General features: G+C 40.4%; 1 long non-coding RNA gene and 1 other non-coding gene across 2 annotated transcripts in view; one reads left to right on the forward strand and one right to left on the reverse strand.

The window, feature by feature from the left end:
* Positions 1–2,824: 2,824 nt before the first annotated feature.
* TRNAW-CCA (transfer RNA tryptophan (anticodon CCA)) lies at positions 2,825–2,896 on the reverse strand. The gene has a single exon. It is a non-coding gene; the product is annotated as a tRNA-Trp (tRNA).
* A 4,845-nt stretch (positions 2,897–7,741) lies between these two features.
* Positions 7,742–16,431, forward strand: part of LOC121818659 (uncharacterized) — a 68,572-nt gene continuing 59,882 nt past the window's right edge. The window contains exon 1 of the long non-coding RNA XR_006058680.2: positions 7,742–7,948. This is a non-coding gene — a long non-coding RNA (uncharacterized LOC121818659). The remainder of the gene's footprint in view (positions 7,949–16,431) is intronic.

Below are 16,431 nucleotides of genomic sequence, written 5' to 3' on the forward strand. Positions count from 1 at the left end.
CTTCTTCACATCTTCGTCAATACTTGTCATTGTCTATCTTTTTGACAGACACGATCCTAATGGGTGTGAAGTGATACCTCATTATGTGTTTGATCTGCATTTCCCTAATGACTAATGATTATTGAGAACATTTTCACATGCTTGTAGGCTGTTTATATACATCTTCTTTTATGAAATGTCCATTTAAATCTTTTGCTCATTTTAGAACTGAGTTGTCTTCTTTTTGAGCTGTTAGCATTCTTTGTACCCTTAACTTTAATTTGACTAAAGATCCTTGTCTGCCGGTAAGGAGACTCATTTCTCTATCCATTCCTGAAAATCTTAAATTCCTATACCTTCTAGAGGGCACTTCGAGAATTTCCCCTATTTATTTTTAGATTATTTCCAAGAGAACACAGGGATCATTCATGAAAACTGGTCACAACTCTTTCTCACTGCAGACTCAATAAGAATTATAATATAAATTTTTGTATTACTTTCATTTTGGTAATGCTTCCAAAGCTCTTAACTGTCTTCATAATCATTTTCACAGTCAGACTGAATTTAATCTAGTTGAGCTATGTCTTCCTTTGCTGTGCTCCAGAGGACACTGACTGTATGGAATTAGGAAACAGATTGCTCTAGAGATGTGATAAATGATCACAGAAGTAGCTACCTTTAGTAAATTAAATATAGAGGCCGTGTCAATGTTAAGCTATATTTCAGTTTTATATCTCATGCTTTATCTGACTTATTAATCCATTTAGTAAAATATATTTTAATGCTCTGTGATAAAACAATCACCGAAGAAGCCTTTTGATTTTTAATTCCCCGTGATGAATAATTTTTTTCTTTTATTTTTCCTTCTGAAGTAATTACACATTGCAGAGTCTCTACCACTAATTCTCTTAAAATCTTTCTCTCTCTCACATATCTCCTAGGTTTCACATGGTCAGGGGTATAAAAATTCCTCTGCCTACACCAAGGGTGGGAGAAATTTTGAATGCAAGTGGCCTAGGCTGGTAGGCCAGATTCAGCAGGAGAAAAAAAGGTCCTGCTCTTAGATTTGTCTTAACTGGTCTGTGGCACATGCTTTAAATACTGTAAGGGTCAATTGGCTCCAGAGGCAGCAACTGGCCACTTGTAGTTATAATTCAGACCTAAAGCATATTTGGTTGGGCCCACAGAGAGCAGTTTGCCTGTTTGATTTTTGAACCAACCTTTAAAATGCAGGAGATTTAAAATAAAAAAGGCAATAAAAATGAGAAGATCTGGCCATACTGGGCTTATTTTCACATACTACCAACTGGATGGATCTGAGTGATGTGCTGTACTTCTTTTGGCTAGGACTTTTGTTCTCGGTTTCCCTGCAGACTACTTGCACTTTCTCTTGTTTCCCTGCTTTGAGACAAAAGTTCTAGGGGCTGCTAAAAGAGAGTTGGACTGTGAAGAAAGCCGAGCACTGAAGAACTGATGCTTTTGAACTGTGGTGTTGGAGAAGACGCTTGAGAGTCCCTTGGACTGCAAGGAGATCCAACCAGTCCTTTCTAAAGGATATCAGCCCTGGGTGTTCATTGGAAGGACTGATGTTAAAGCTGAAACTCCAATACTTTGGACACCTCATGCGAAGAGTTGACTCACTGGAAAAGACTCTGATGCTGGGAGGGATTGAGGGCAGGAGGAGAAGGGGACGACAGAGGATGAGATGGCTGGATGGCATCATCGACTCGATGGACATGGGTTTGGGTGAACTCCAGGAGTTGGTGATGGACAGGGAGGCCTGGCGTGCTGCAGTTCATGGGGTTGCAAGAGTCAGACATGACTGAGCGACTGAACTGAACTGAACTGAAAACTAGAATTTCCCCAACTAGACTGCTTGCTCATTTCATTATTTGTATGATTCCTATAAGGCATTTGTGTTTGTAAATGTATTTGTTTTCTATGGATGCTATAACAAATAACTGCAAACTTGTTTCCTTTAAAACAACATAAATGTATTCACAGTTCTGCAGGCGGAAAAACTGAGATCAGAGATGTTAGCAGGGCGCATGCTCCCAGTGGAGGCTCTGGAGGACCTTTTCCTCACCTCCTCCAGCTTCTGGCGGCTCCAGGAGATTCCTGGCTTGTGGCTGCCCCTCCTCTTCTGCCTCCATCTCTGTAGAGCCTACCCTCATCTCCCTGTGTCTCTTTTCTGTATGTTTCTTACAAGGATAGTTGTCATTGGATGAAAGGACTGCCTGTATCACCCAGGGCAATCTCATCTCTAGAGCTTAACTTTTTCCAAAAGAGCTCATATTCCCAGGTTCCGGGGATTAGGATGTGGTCATATCTTTTCAGGGATTATAAATACCACTACGGTAATCAAACTAGAAGATCCTGGAGGACATTCAAACAGGATGGGGAGTTAAGGCTGGTGCCATCTATCAGGATAAAGAAATGGAATGAGAACAAGACTGTAGAGAGCATTTCTGCCTCAGGTCTCAATGTAACGAGGGAATCAGACAGACTTAAATCTGGGGTACCTACCCTTCAGCAAGTTGAATTGGCAGACTCTAAGTTTCAGAGATTCATCAATTTCACCTTGGCTTAACTATACTAGTTTAATTGTCTGCTTGACCTTGGCAGTGATGATGTTAGCTAGGTGATGATCTACTATCTGTGTAAGCTTTCAGTTGCCTAAAACTATAACTCATTGAAAGCGAAGTGAAGTGAAGGGAAATGAATCCTCTCAGTCGTGTCTGACTCTTTGCGACCCCATGGACTGTAGCCTACCAGGCTTCTCCGTCCATGGGATTCTCCAGGCAAGAATACTGGAGTGGGTTACCATTTCCTTCTCCAGGGGATCTTCCCCACCCAGGGATCGAACCCGGGTCTCCTGCATTGGAGGCAGACGCTTTAACCTCTGAGCCACCAGGGAAGCCCCAACTCATTGAAAAGGTAAAACAAATATGATGAATATTTTAATTAACTTACAACCAAGTCTCTTTTTTTCCTGCTCAGCAGAAAGATGGTGGGAGAATAGATGTGAAACTAGGTAATACATAAAAATATGTACTCATAGACTAGTTCCTGGGGGGCAGGCAGCTCTGCCACATCTCATGAGCACCAGAAAGCCAATCCTTGCAGAAGGCTCCTAGTTGTCTAATTTCTTGGGGTCATAGAAAGTTAGAGTATAAAGGGCTTCAGGGATAGTTCTGGAGGCTTCAGTTGAAACAGTCAGAAATATGGGGAAAATTGAGGCAGATTAAATGTGAGGAGTACAAACTGCACACAATCTGTCTAGGATCTAGAATTTTTTCTAGTGCCTATTTACAGATTTCTTGGTATTTCACTTCTAGAAAATACTTGTATGAGTGTGTGTTAAAGAGGGATGCCTGGGAAACCATACTTAGTCTCCCCAACATCCAGACCATCACTGGGCAGTTATATTGAAATGCCCAGACACACATAGCTGGGAGAGTTTAGCATTCTCCTGCAGAGAGTTGGTGGGGGTTTTCTTAGCTGGAGCATGGTAACCAGGGCAGCGAGAAGCCCTGGAGGCTGGTCAGAGGCTAACCCAAACAGCTTTGCTTAATTCTGGGCTACTGCTGGGGGCTGGGGGGAGCGGCTGGCAGAGAGAGGCGTCTGACATTCTTGCCTGCTGACATCAAGCTGCAAAACTGCTGCCCTCTGGTGAGTCAACGGCAAAAGGCCCACATCGTTCGAGATCAGCTGCCCAATCAGAGAAGATGGTGCCACACCTCAGAAATCTTTCCAACCCTCAGCATTCTGCAGCCTTCAAATAGTTCCTTCCAGAGAAAGAATGCAGAAATGATTAAACTCATAAGCAGCATAGAATCTACAATAATAATAAGATAAACTCCATGTTTACTTTTAAAGTAATTTAGGACAGCCAGCACCCTGGTTTTCACTCATTTTAAAAATATTTAAACTTTTCCTTTTATGCTGAGGCAAGAGGGCATACTGAAGGACCCACTGGGGCTTTGAGGTCTTTTGGATATTAACATTGAGATGTGCTGGAATGACATTGACATCCTTGGCTGGCACTGTGGGAACTCAGCCAGTGTATCTAGATTTTTAGCATTAGAGTTAGAATTTTATGTATACATTTGTATATATGTAAATTCTATGGTGAAAATGAAAATTAAGTGTAGACTGTCTCTTCTCATCTTATTTTTTAAAAAGTCATTTATTTTATTCATTTGGTTGCATTGGGTCTTAGTTAAGGCTTGTGGGATCTTAGTTTTCCAACCAGGGATAGACCCTGTATCCCCTGCACTGCAAGGGGGATTGTTAACCCCTGGACTACCAGGCAAGTCCCCTCTTCTCATCTTATTAATCAAGTTTGTGTTGCTGTTTGGTAATTTCTCTCAATTTCTCTCTGTTGAGCAGAAGTCAGTGGGGAAATACATGCACGAGGCCAGAGGTGAATTATTTGCTTAGTGCAGCACAAACCTGCTTGTTGGCTAAGAGCAGAGTCCCTTCCACAGTGTTGCCACCATATGGCACTGGCATATTGTGGAGTCCATAAAAGGGACTGACATTGTAAAAGATTAACAGGTTTTATTTGGCAAGGTCAGGTATCTGGATGGCATGCTATAAAATGGTTAGAAGAGGGAAGGGAATCTGTAGCTGGAGGCCGCCTGAGATTTTGGCACTGGCTTTCCTTACAGTCCTGCCATCTGATTTGGATTTCAGGGGTAAAAAGTTTTACTTAGTCAAGTGAGGATGCTCTCTGCATGGCCGTGGTACTACAGCGACACTAGGAAGAGAAAGAAGAACTGGACTGGAAGAAAAGCATGCAGTCAGCACTGGGACTGCTTCCCACAGGGTGGGAGATCTCTATCAATTTTTCCTCTCTGACATGTGGACAAAAAGAGTTGAAGGGAGGCTAGATTAGACATACTCACTCATTTGTTCATTCATTTATTCAATTAATAAAAATATTTCTTGCATATCCTAGGTGGCAAGCATGAGAATACACTGTTCTTATTCAAAAGAGGAAGCAGAGAAAGAAATAGATAATTACAATTAAATACATTTAGTTCTCGAATAACAGCAACATGTATTGAACTCATGTATTAAATACCAGGAACTTTGCTTGGAGCTATAAACCCTTATAACACCAATATAGGGGTTTGGTCATTACTTCCTTTTGGAGGATCAAAGGTTGAAGAGATTAACTCCTACAGCTTGGAAGCAGTGAACCAAAAAATTTAAGCTTAGATACTTTGACTTGACACTTGGTCCTTAACCACACATTTCCAGATTTGGGGAAAGATGACTAAAACTACAACAAAACTACCCTACAATGACTCTTGAAAGCAAAATAACTCTCTAAATGAGGATATAGGTGGGCTGGCTGGGGCATTAGGGGCCAGTGGTGATTAGTAGGCAGAGGCAGCTGCATATCTGAAGGCCATGGGAGGTGTGTTGTCAGGGGAAATGAAAACGATTAAATAGTGTTGGAGGTTTCTGTGGGTGATCTGGTTTTTTTATTGGTGCATAACAAAACATTCCCAAACTTAGTGTCTGAAATAATCACGATCACTTATTTAGTTCACAGATCTGCAAGTTGGTCAGGGTTTGGTGGGGACAGCCCCTTTATAGTCTATGCAGTGATTGCTGGGGCTGCTTCAAGTATGCCTGAACAACTAGGGCTTCTTATGAATTTTTATCTCTCTGTGATCTCTTCACATAGTGTCTCAGACACAGCAGCTTCAAGGAACTGAACTTACATGGAAGCCTAGGGCTCTAAGGTGCATGCTCCAAAAGAGACTGCCAGACAGAAGGCATGTTGCCTTTTATGACCTAGTCTCAGAAATCATATAGCCTGACTTATCCCAGAACTCATTAGTGGAGGCAGTCAAAAGATCCTGCCCAGGTTCAAGTGGAGGGGACACAGATTATAGGTTTTACTGGACAAATAGCAAGGTTCTGGAAAAGCTAGGGACAGAAGTACTGTTGCATACTTTTTTCTTTTAGGGGGAGGTGGTGGGGTGGAAATAGAATAGGATAAAATGCAGCATCAGTTCAGTTCAGTTCAGTTCAGTTCAGTCGCTCAGTCGTGTCTGAGTCTTTGTGACCCCATGAATTGCAGCACACCAGGCCTCCCTGTCCATCACCAACTCCTGGAGTTCACTCAAACTCACGTCCATCAAATCGGTGTTGCCATCCAGCCATTTCATCCTCTGTCATCCCCTTCTCCTCCTGCCCCCAATCCCTCCCAGCATCAGAGTCTTTTCCAATGAGTCAACTCTTCGCATGAGGTGGCCAAAGTACTGGAGTTTCAGCTTTAGCATCAGTCCTTCCAAAGAACACCCAGGACTGATCTCCTTTAGAATGGACTGGTTGGATCTCCTTGCAGTCCAAGGGACTCTCAAGAGTCTTATCCAACACCACAGTTCAAAAGCATCAATTCTTCGGCACTCAGCTTTCTTCACAGTCCAACTCTCACATCCATACATGACCACTGGAAAAACTAGATGGACCTTTGCTGGCAAAGTAATGTCTCTGCTTTTTAATATGCTATCCAAGTTGGTCATAACTTTCCTTCCAAGGAGTAAGTGTCTTTTAATTTCATGGCTGCAATCACCATCTGCAGTGATTTTGGAGCCCCCCAAAATAAAGTTTGACACTGTTTCCACTGTTTCCCCATCTATTTCCCATGAAGTGAAGGCAGCATAGTTGGTCCTAAAGAATAGAGTTGGATTATGATGGGCTTGGATTCAGCGATGGACTTCACACTTATTAGGTGGGTAATTTTGGCCAAGGTGCTTAACTTTCTTGAGTCTCAGTTTTCTTATCTGTAAAATGAGGAAGCTAGGACTGATCTTACAGAATTGCTAATGATTAAGAATATATGTAAATCCTTTGGCATTGGGGATTGGCACATATTTCATAAGACCTGTGATTACTGATGGGCTAGTAGCAAGAGAGATAATTGCCGAGGGAGAAGGGGTCAAGTGGGGGGTAGGGTTTCATAACTAATAGTAAGCTGGTGAAATTATAATAGTACTAATAGCCAAAAGTTACTAAAAACTAGCCACAGTGCTAAGCTCTTTCAAAGGCATATCTCACTGAATCGTCACAACAAATCTATGGTGAAGGACGTTTGTGACCCCGTTTTATAGATGAAGATATTCAGGACCAAAGAGGTTAAGTAATGTTCCTAAGTTGGTAAGTAGCAGTGACAGAATATGAATGAAGGTGATTGCGTTACCAAAGCCTATACCAAGACAGCTGGGATTTTAACCTGAAGGCTATTGGAAGCTACTAAAAATTTGTAAACTGGGCAGTCCTGTGGTCAAAGTTGCTCCATAGACGTCAGTGTGGAAAACAGGGAGGAACATTTAACAGATGATTGCTTTAGTCCAGGTGAGAAATACTGAGACATGTAACATATTGAAGATAAAATAGTGTGGGAGACATGAGAAGTGGAGGAGGGCCCATGAAGGTAGTGGCAGTCAGCCTTGATTTTTGATTGGATGTGAAAAGAAGGAGAGGGAATTTCTGTCATCATTCGTCAGCCCTGGGTGCAGGCACTGGCATGTGGGTTATTACTCAGGGCTCTAAGTAGAGAAAGAAAACAACCCCCCGGGTGCCTTCTAACCTAAAGCATATTTCCTAAGTCCTTCCACTCTCAGTCTAGACTGAAAACAAACAAAACAGACTCCTCTTGAAGCTCTCAGATCTCTCACCTTGCAATTCTGGCTTTCAAACTCCACGCCAAGCTTCCTTTCCCACACCCTAAACCCTTGTACTGGGGATTACAATGATCGTTTGTGTGTACTAGGTGATTGTTCCTTCCACATCAGGGGCCTTGGGAGGATGACCTAAGGCTGCTTTCTCCTGTCCTTACTTCCTCTACCCAGTGCTGTAACCACACATGCAATCAGCTGGTTCTTATAAAGGATGCTGACCAGTGCTGTGATGTTGTCTTCAGGAAGCAGGGGGATCTCCAAACAAGGTACTTACTGACTGTGTCATTTAGCTTCATGCGAATTTCCTTTAGAGGGACAATATGTGCTTTGAAAGGCAGAGGCAGAATATGTGTCATTAGATAAGGCATTCCAGGTCTCTGATTAAGGACTTTTATCTGTTGCTGGGTCAAGGTCTGAGAAATAAACTGGCCCTTGACGAAAACTAAAACAAGTGAAGAAACCAACAGACAACCCCCGAAACCTAGTTTTTCTGTATGGAAAATATGTCTTTTCAAATTACTTCCTTAAAATTGGAATAATTTTTGAGATTAAAAATATTGCCATGATCTTTTGTGATAGATGTATTTACTCTTATTTACTTGTTTGTGTCTCATCCTTCTGTTTCCTTTATAATAGGATTAATTTCTGAAAAGTGACTTTATTCTGATGCTACATTTTGAATAAATTACTGCCTCTCTCAATGAACAATGGAGGCTGGCATTTGACTGAATAGCTTTTGTCCACTGACTGGTACATTTAGGTATAGTGGGAGCTCCATTTAACTCAGTGTTCCTGACAATAAATCACTTGAGGAGAGAGGATTGCTCTCATTGTTTGAACACTTGTCTATGCACGTTGCTTGGTCATTCACTAGATAGTTATTAAGTCTGACATTTGTTGTCAGTCTCCAAAGGCGTAAGCTAGCACAGCTGTACCAGTGCATGAGGTCACTAGCTGCACACACAGTTTGGTCACGGTCTTACTTTAGGATCTCAAATCTCTTCCCTTAATAATCAAGCAGGCTTAAACTTGGCTTTGCCCACTAAATTATTCCTTTCACGAAATCATCCACTGTACCTCAATTACAATTTAATGTTTTTTTTTTTTAATTTATAAAGAACAACAACAACAAAAAAGCGAGCTATTTTATGATTTAGAAACTTCCCCTAAATGGGAGTTTCCAATGAAACATTAAATTGGTGAATGGCAACGAGTAAACAACTAATGAATCCCACTTTCTTGTTAGGACAGTATGAAAGTATGTTATTATGAGCCCTGTAGAGTGGGAACAGATTAGAATATAAAAGTTAGAGAAGGGTCTAGTTTCTGCTTAGAGGTCTTTTTGATTGTTTAATAAAAAGCTCCCAAACCATCAAACATCAGACAACAAAAGGCACATTTTGATAATCTAAGCTATTTTCCCATTAATTAAACCTTATGTTTAGGGGATTACTTTTCTTTTGTCCCAGAAGGAAACCTCTTGCTTGGGACAGCTTCAACAATTTAACCACATTTTCCAAGCATATAGGGCAAATTAGAGGCAATCATTCATCGGTTATAAAGATAAGCCAGGGAATGGGAATACTTCTGTAGGTCACGTCACCTGATAGAAACTTTGGACTGATCCTTTCCTGGTTCGAGAGTTCAACCATAAGACCTACTTTCCCTATCAGCTGGCTCAAGCTGATAAGGTCCTGAAGTAAGCAAGATTTTTTATGACTTTTATTTAATTGTCCGTGTGATAAAGGGTTGGGGGTTAGTCTGCATAGAGTTACTTCTCATTGGTCTGTTTTTCTTTTGAATAAATCACGGTCTCCCTGATTGGACAAGTTACAAGGAGTTTGAGTAAATACTTTTCATCAAATTTCTAGTAGCCAGTACAGAGCCTTTATCCTTAACAGGCTTCCTGTAAGTACTATTGAAGAAAATAATTATAAACTTAGCCTTAGACTGTTGATTGGTTAGGGACAAACATAATTCAAGAGCAGAATAAGTAACAGCAAGTATTGTATTGTAAATGCCCATCAAGTGGATTAGCTGCAGGTGATGGAAACAAGGGTAAAGTTGAAGGTGCCAGAGCTCACTGAAATTGCATTTGAGATGTTATCTGCTATTAGAATGAGCTGAGTCTGTCTTTTCCCAGGAATCTGACTCAAAAGAAGTTCATAAAGAGGTGTTACCCCAAAGCGGTATGCTAGGCCTATAACCTAGGGAAGTTTCAATGGATTCCAGTCCTGTGCTCCTTTGAAAGGAACTAGGTGTTTCTGATCTCTTTTAGCTTCTCTTCTATTCCCATCCTCCTACCATCTTCCCTTCTATTTGGTCTGGTGAACATCAATAGTAGAATGTTTTTGGCAGCTTCCGTCTTTGTGTTCTAGATCTGAGTGTGTCACAAACTTATTGTTGACCTTGAGGAAGTCAATTAACGTCCCTGAGCTTTAGCTTCTTCAGCTGTGCAACAAATAACTGGATGAGATGATGGTCAAGGTGCTTTACTAATTCTATGATTTTATTATTCTTTGACTAGACACCAGTTAGAATACCTTAAGTTCAATCCTTAATCCTCTAATAAGATGCAGATATTAATCAATCACTTTTTCTTTAAAGATTGGGCTTAATTCTCTGGTATTAGATAACTAAACACCTCATATTCATTAGTATAGATATCCATTAGGCACCTGATGTTTAACCAAGTAGGATGCTCACCTGTGGCTGAGAATCTAAGATTCCCTCTGGTATAATCCCTTGGGTTTAGTGAAGGTTAAAAGCCATCAAGTTTCATTTTCTAAGAGGACTGTGGTTCTAACATAGATGTTCAAGCACTTTGGAATATAATAGTATAAACAGATGAAAACACACTTTTTGGTATTTTCTTCTAAGTGGTAAAAACATCTCCATGTCATAACATCATTATGGCTCCTATCACTTATTGAGAGCTTATTATATGCTAGACACTGCTGCTAAATGTCTATGAGCTTGTTTAGTTCTCAAAATGTGGTGAAAGTGAAAGTCGCTTAGTCGTGTCTGACTCTTTGCCATCCCATGGACTATAGCCTGCCAGGCTCCTCTGTCCATGGAATTCTCCAGGCAAGAATATTGGAGTGGGTAAGCTGTTCCCTTATTCCAAGGATCTTCAAAGCCCAGGGATTGAACCCAGATCTCCCACATTGCAGGCAGATTCTTTACTGTCTGAGCCACTTTATAATTATTATTTTTGTTTTGAAATGATCATGTATATATGATTATCATAAATACACACAATTTGTAGAATAATTAGAAAGCAAATACCCTGTAAACATTTCTTAGTTTAAAAAATATAACTTTATCAGTCCTTAGATGTCCTTGTGCGCCCTCTCCACTCACATTCCCTTCTTACCTCCAAAAGCAACCACTATCCTGGATTTTGTGTAAATCATTACCTTGCTTTTCTTTAGTTTTCCATCCCTGTATGTATCCCTAGATTTAGCTGTTCTTGTTTTAGAACTTGATGGAAATGGACTCCTATAGAATGTATTCTTCTAGAATGTACTAGTTTCTCAATATCTTATTTTGAGGTTTATCATTATTGATGTACAAAGCTTTTATTCATTGTTACTGTTGAATAATATTCCACTGGATGACTTTGCTACAATAATTTATTCTACTGTTGGTAGATATTTGAATTGTTTTCATTTTATTTATTTTTTGGCATTATGAACAATGTGGCTTTGAATATTCTTATACATTCCTGGTGTGTATAAGTACATACATACATATACATACTCACATATATATGTGTGTATATGTGTATGTGTCTGTCTTTGAATACACTTAGAACACACTAGAAAACCAATGCCCACAGTCACCAAACAACTCATTAAAGGTCAGAGTGATGAGGACAAAATCGGAACCAGAAAATTGTTGTCAGAGTTTGTGTCCTTAGCCATAACACTCCATGGATCCCCACTTTAAGGCCTTGGGGAATTTAAATCACTTGCTCAAAGAGCAGAGACTCAACAAAGTTCAACCTAACTAATGCTTTTCATTATTTCTATATCATCTAAACCACATATTATGATTCATATGTGAAACTAACCAGTCACAGATGAATGAAATTATATTGGGTTGGCCAAAAAGTTCGTTTGGGTTTTGCTGTTATATTGTATGGAATGCCCTGGATGAACTTTTTGGCCAGCTCAATACTCAGCACCCTTATCTCTCCTTTACAAGTGATCAGATGTCAAAATGTAAAAATATAATTTCTTATTATCTGTATGTATTTGACATGAAGTTATTATAGCATTTTTCTGTTAAGAATATGAATAGAGATGAAAAGAAAAGCAGGTTTTTTAGCGGAATAGTTCTCCCTCTGTCTGTCTCAGCCTGCCAAATCTCTTTAGCAATATGTAGCACTTGTAAACATTTAGGTTCACTGTCAGTTAAAGATATTCAAAAGTAGATGTACTAGATAAGGGAGACGTGCATCTAATAAATGTTTATGATGTGACACTGACAGAATATAGGCTGCCATAATCAAGAGAGCAGCAATTACTTAAAAGTTCTTTTATATGTGCAAAGCATTTGGGAAGGAGTATTTGGTGTGGTGAGCAAAAACAACCGAGTAAGTACGGCAGCTGGTGACATGAAAGGAATCAAACTGTAAGCCCTGCTGAATCATCAGTGTCCTGGAGACACTTGAATGAGTTTCTTTGCTAGAAGTTTTTCCCACCACATGATGATAAATGTTCTCAAGGAAAAATGAAATGAAGTTCTGTGAGTCATATCTCTCTTGGTTGCAAATGACTGAACTCATCTTGAACTTGTTTAGGTAAAATGAGAAATGTTGATTCATGGAATGTCATGAAGACTTGAACACTTAAGACTTGAACACCATGGGAACTTCAGGGATGCAGATGGATGGTCCGGAAAAACTGAAATATCTGGTCAAAACTTCCTGGGGACTTTCTTTCCAAAAGCTCCTGCTTCTGCTTCTCTCTCTGCGATGGCTCCCTTCTCTTTCCCTGGAGACTAGCTTCTTCTGTGTGGCAAGAAACACTGCTATCACACTTCCTGAGTCCTACATCCTGCAACTTCTACTATGGGTGATGGATTCAATTACACTTTCTCCGGTGAAAAGTTAAAAATTGCAAGGGGAGGGAGGTTTTGTCCACTTCTAGACCAGTTTACTGTTCTCTGGGGAAGGGAGGATGGAGTTATCGATGAACATGGATATTTTCTCAGAACCACTTGGTTTGACTGGGGGAAGAGCATTTCCAAAAGAATGGGAGTAAAGTTTATAGAGAGAGGTACAGTGGACAGATAAAATAATAGTTTTTCACTAGTTTAAACAATCCCCATGATATTTTTTTCAGTATTTTATAAAGAGGGTAAAAAAGGCTCCCAAACTATGACAACAAATTTAATCTTATCATATTTTCTCTTTGAATTATTTTATATATAATCTACCTGAAATGTTTTCAAACAAACAATAAACCTGAGGAAATGGGTGTTCTGTCTTCTTGAAAATGAGTTCTGAGGCAAAGAATTAACTTTCTGATTTATGCTTTCTAATTATGCAAAACCCTCTAGCTACAAACATAGTAAGCAAGACACTGCAAAGCAAAAAAAAAAAAGAAAAAAAAAGTTATTTTAAAAGGCTCCAGCCCACATATATCAGCTTAACTATCCATGTTTCCAAAAGACAGTGAAATCTCTTTAAATTCTCAAATTGGTTTTGGTCTTAATGTAGCATCAGGTATACAAATTAATAACTTCAGACCTTGATTGTTACCTCCACTCCCACCATCCAGTCCTCTGAGAAGCAGGTGCTAAGGTGAGGTTAGACATGCAAGAGATTTGCTGAAGGAGGCCTTGTGGGAGAAAACGAGGTGGGAGCTGGTGGCGGCTGGGAGGGCTGACAGAGCGCAATGCAGGACTGATCCCTGTGAAGGAGCGAGGCAGGGAAGGCAAGGAAGAAAGGCCTGAAGAGTTCAATTCTGAGAAAGTTTTGGCAAGGCTACCTGGAGTACTTAAGCTAAAGTTGCCCGTCAGAGGAATCCTGCATCTTCCAGGAATGGGCCTGCCTTAGCAGCACTGCTGTGCTTAGTCATGGCTGGGGGCAGCCACAGAAAGCATGGCCTCAGAACAAATGTGGTGATGAATTTCAGAGGGCAGTAGTTGGAACCATCAGTCTACTGTGTTTCCTGCAGTGGCTACCATAATTACTATCCTAGCAATCCGTTTTCTGGTACATCCATGGGATAAGGTTCTCCTCTTTCATCCCTTCAAATGCTAGCTCATTGAAAGGCTAGGTCATTCAAATTCATGTGGCATCTCTGACTGACTGAATACTTTCCATTCATCACATTTTATTCTATTTAAAAATACTTTTACTAATTAACCCAATTCACCATTGTCATCCTGGTTGCTTCTTCTGTCTCCTTATAAGTATTATTGTAAGGCATGCACCGTAGCCTGGATCCTAAACCTCTAATCTTCAGTGAGCAACAAGAAGTGACTACAGATTTCTAACAAACACATCATTCCCTGGAGTTCACTCAAACTCATGTCCATCGAGTCAGTGATGCCATCCAGCCATCTCATCCTCCGTTGTCCCCTTCTCCTCCTGCCCCCAGTCCCTCCCAGCATCAGGGTCTTTCCCAGTGAGTCAACTCTTCACATGAGGTGGCCAAAGTATTGGAGTTTCAGCTTTAGCATCAGTCCTTCCAATGAACACCCAGGGTTGATCTCCTTTAGAATGGACTGGTTGTATCTCTTTGCAGTCAAAGGGACTCTCAAGAGTCTTCTCCAACACCGTAGTTCAAAAGCATCAGTTCTTCAGTGCTCAGCTTTCTTCACAGTCCAACTCTCACATCCATACATGACCACTGGAAAAACCATAGCCTTGACTAGATGGATCTTTGTTGGCAAAGTAATGTTTCTAACAGGGAGGCCTGGTGTGCTGCGATTCATGGGGTAGCAAAGAGTTGGACACGACTGAACAATTGAACTGAACTGAATTGAACAAATACATCAGACACAAAATTTCATTAGTATGAATTTGGATTTGGACCCCAAGTTCTTTTGGGATTTTCTTAATGGACAAAATGGATAACTAATCTGAGTCACAAGGACTCCTTTTTGCCTGTGGTCTGACATTGACCTGGGAGAAGACTTACATTCTATTATCTATGATTCCTTTAGTTTGGTTCCTTTAAGTGGAGGGAAGAGCAGGAAAGCTATCCCTTAGAGTGACTATATATTGCACAAGTTAAAAGGAAGCACTATTAACATTGCCAGGACAACAGTCATAACCAGGATGGTTCTGAGAAAATTGGATTAAAAGCTCACTCTAAGGTCTCTCTTCTCAAGAGTGGAGGAGACTTGAAACTCTTATCTCACCAAGCACATGGTAAGAAAGAGAGCAGTGTGATAATTTAAGAGAAATGTCTGAAAAGAGAGATGCAGAAAGAAAGAATTTTTGGTCATTTTTTCCTTCTCAAGATATGACACTTCTTGGAACTCCCAGTTCACAGAGGTGATTTTGTTCCGGAGCTCTTCCTTGTTGGGGCAAAGATGGGAATAGGTGGGTGGGCCATCAAGGCGTGGGTGGGGGCTGTGCTCCTTTCAAGGCTTTTCCAGTGTCGTTTCTAAGTGATTATCATCTTGGACCATATGTACTTGGGGATTCTTGGTTGTTTTCCAGGGTAAACAGGACACATCTTCTTGAAAGGCACTTTTTTTCCCCCAGTAATTTGAGGGGAAATTTCTTTTATATTAAACCAAACCCAGATATATACTAGTGGATTAGAATGTGAAATTCATCTGGATTTTAAAAATAAATCATGAGACTTCAAAGATGTATTGTCCTTAGGGGCCACTTTATACTCCTGTTTAGATCTTCCTCTAAGTATTATTATTCACTATTCTAAGCTATTATATCTTATCAGAAAAGTTTGAAAAGACCTACCCAAGAAATTGGAATGTGTCTTCAACATTCTCTTAGCTCTTTTGTCTCTTTCCAAAATTGGATGACATTGGACAGCACCAGCTTCCTACTGTTTTGACAGCCATTTGAGGATATCATTGTAATTGATAATTCAGTCCAGATTATCTAATGTGTAACAAGATTCAAGGCAGCCAGAATGCCCCAGGATAGATGTTGTAAGTAGGTGTGGAGATGAGCCACGATTTAGTCCTTCAAGAGTATTTATTGAGTGCCTATGTACCGGCAGCTCTTCTGGAAAGTGTGACAGAGCAGGGAACAAGCCAGATAAAGGGCTTCTTCCCACACAGTATAACAAACCTGAGAGAGAACAAAAATTGGTAAAAAACTAATACATAAGAAAATAAAGCATTCCAATAGCTTTAACCGATGGGGTGAAAATAAAGTAGATAAGTGTTCTAGCCTCTATGGTGTATACAGTGACAGCTTCTCTGAGAGAGTGACATTTGATATTAGACCTAAATAAAGAGAAATAAGCAGTCAGTCCGACGAAAATGAGAGAAGAGTCATTCAGGAAGTAGCAATGGTGAGTGCAAAGAACTGGAGACAACTGGACCCTTTGGAGCAACAGAGAGGAAGCCTGCATGTGGGGCACAGTGGATGAAGGGGAGCTTGGTTGCAGAGAAGGGCTGGGGCTCAGTCAAACAGAAAACAGTTTGGCTAACATTCTAACTACATTGAGAATTTACTGGAAGGCCTTAGCTGGGGAATGTCATCACTGTCCAAATTACCCAAATAGTAAAACCATCTCTTCCTGAATTACTT

The sequence above is a fragment of the Ovis aries genome, chromosome 2 (genome assembly GCF_016772045.2).
Source record: "Ovis aries strain OAR_USU_Benz2616 breed Rambouillet chromosome 2, ARS-UI_Ramb_v3.0, whole genome shotgun sequence".
In the NCBI taxonomy this organism is placed as follows: domain Eukaryota; kingdom Metazoa; phylum Chordata; class Mammalia; order Artiodactyla; family Bovidae; genus Ovis; species Ovis aries.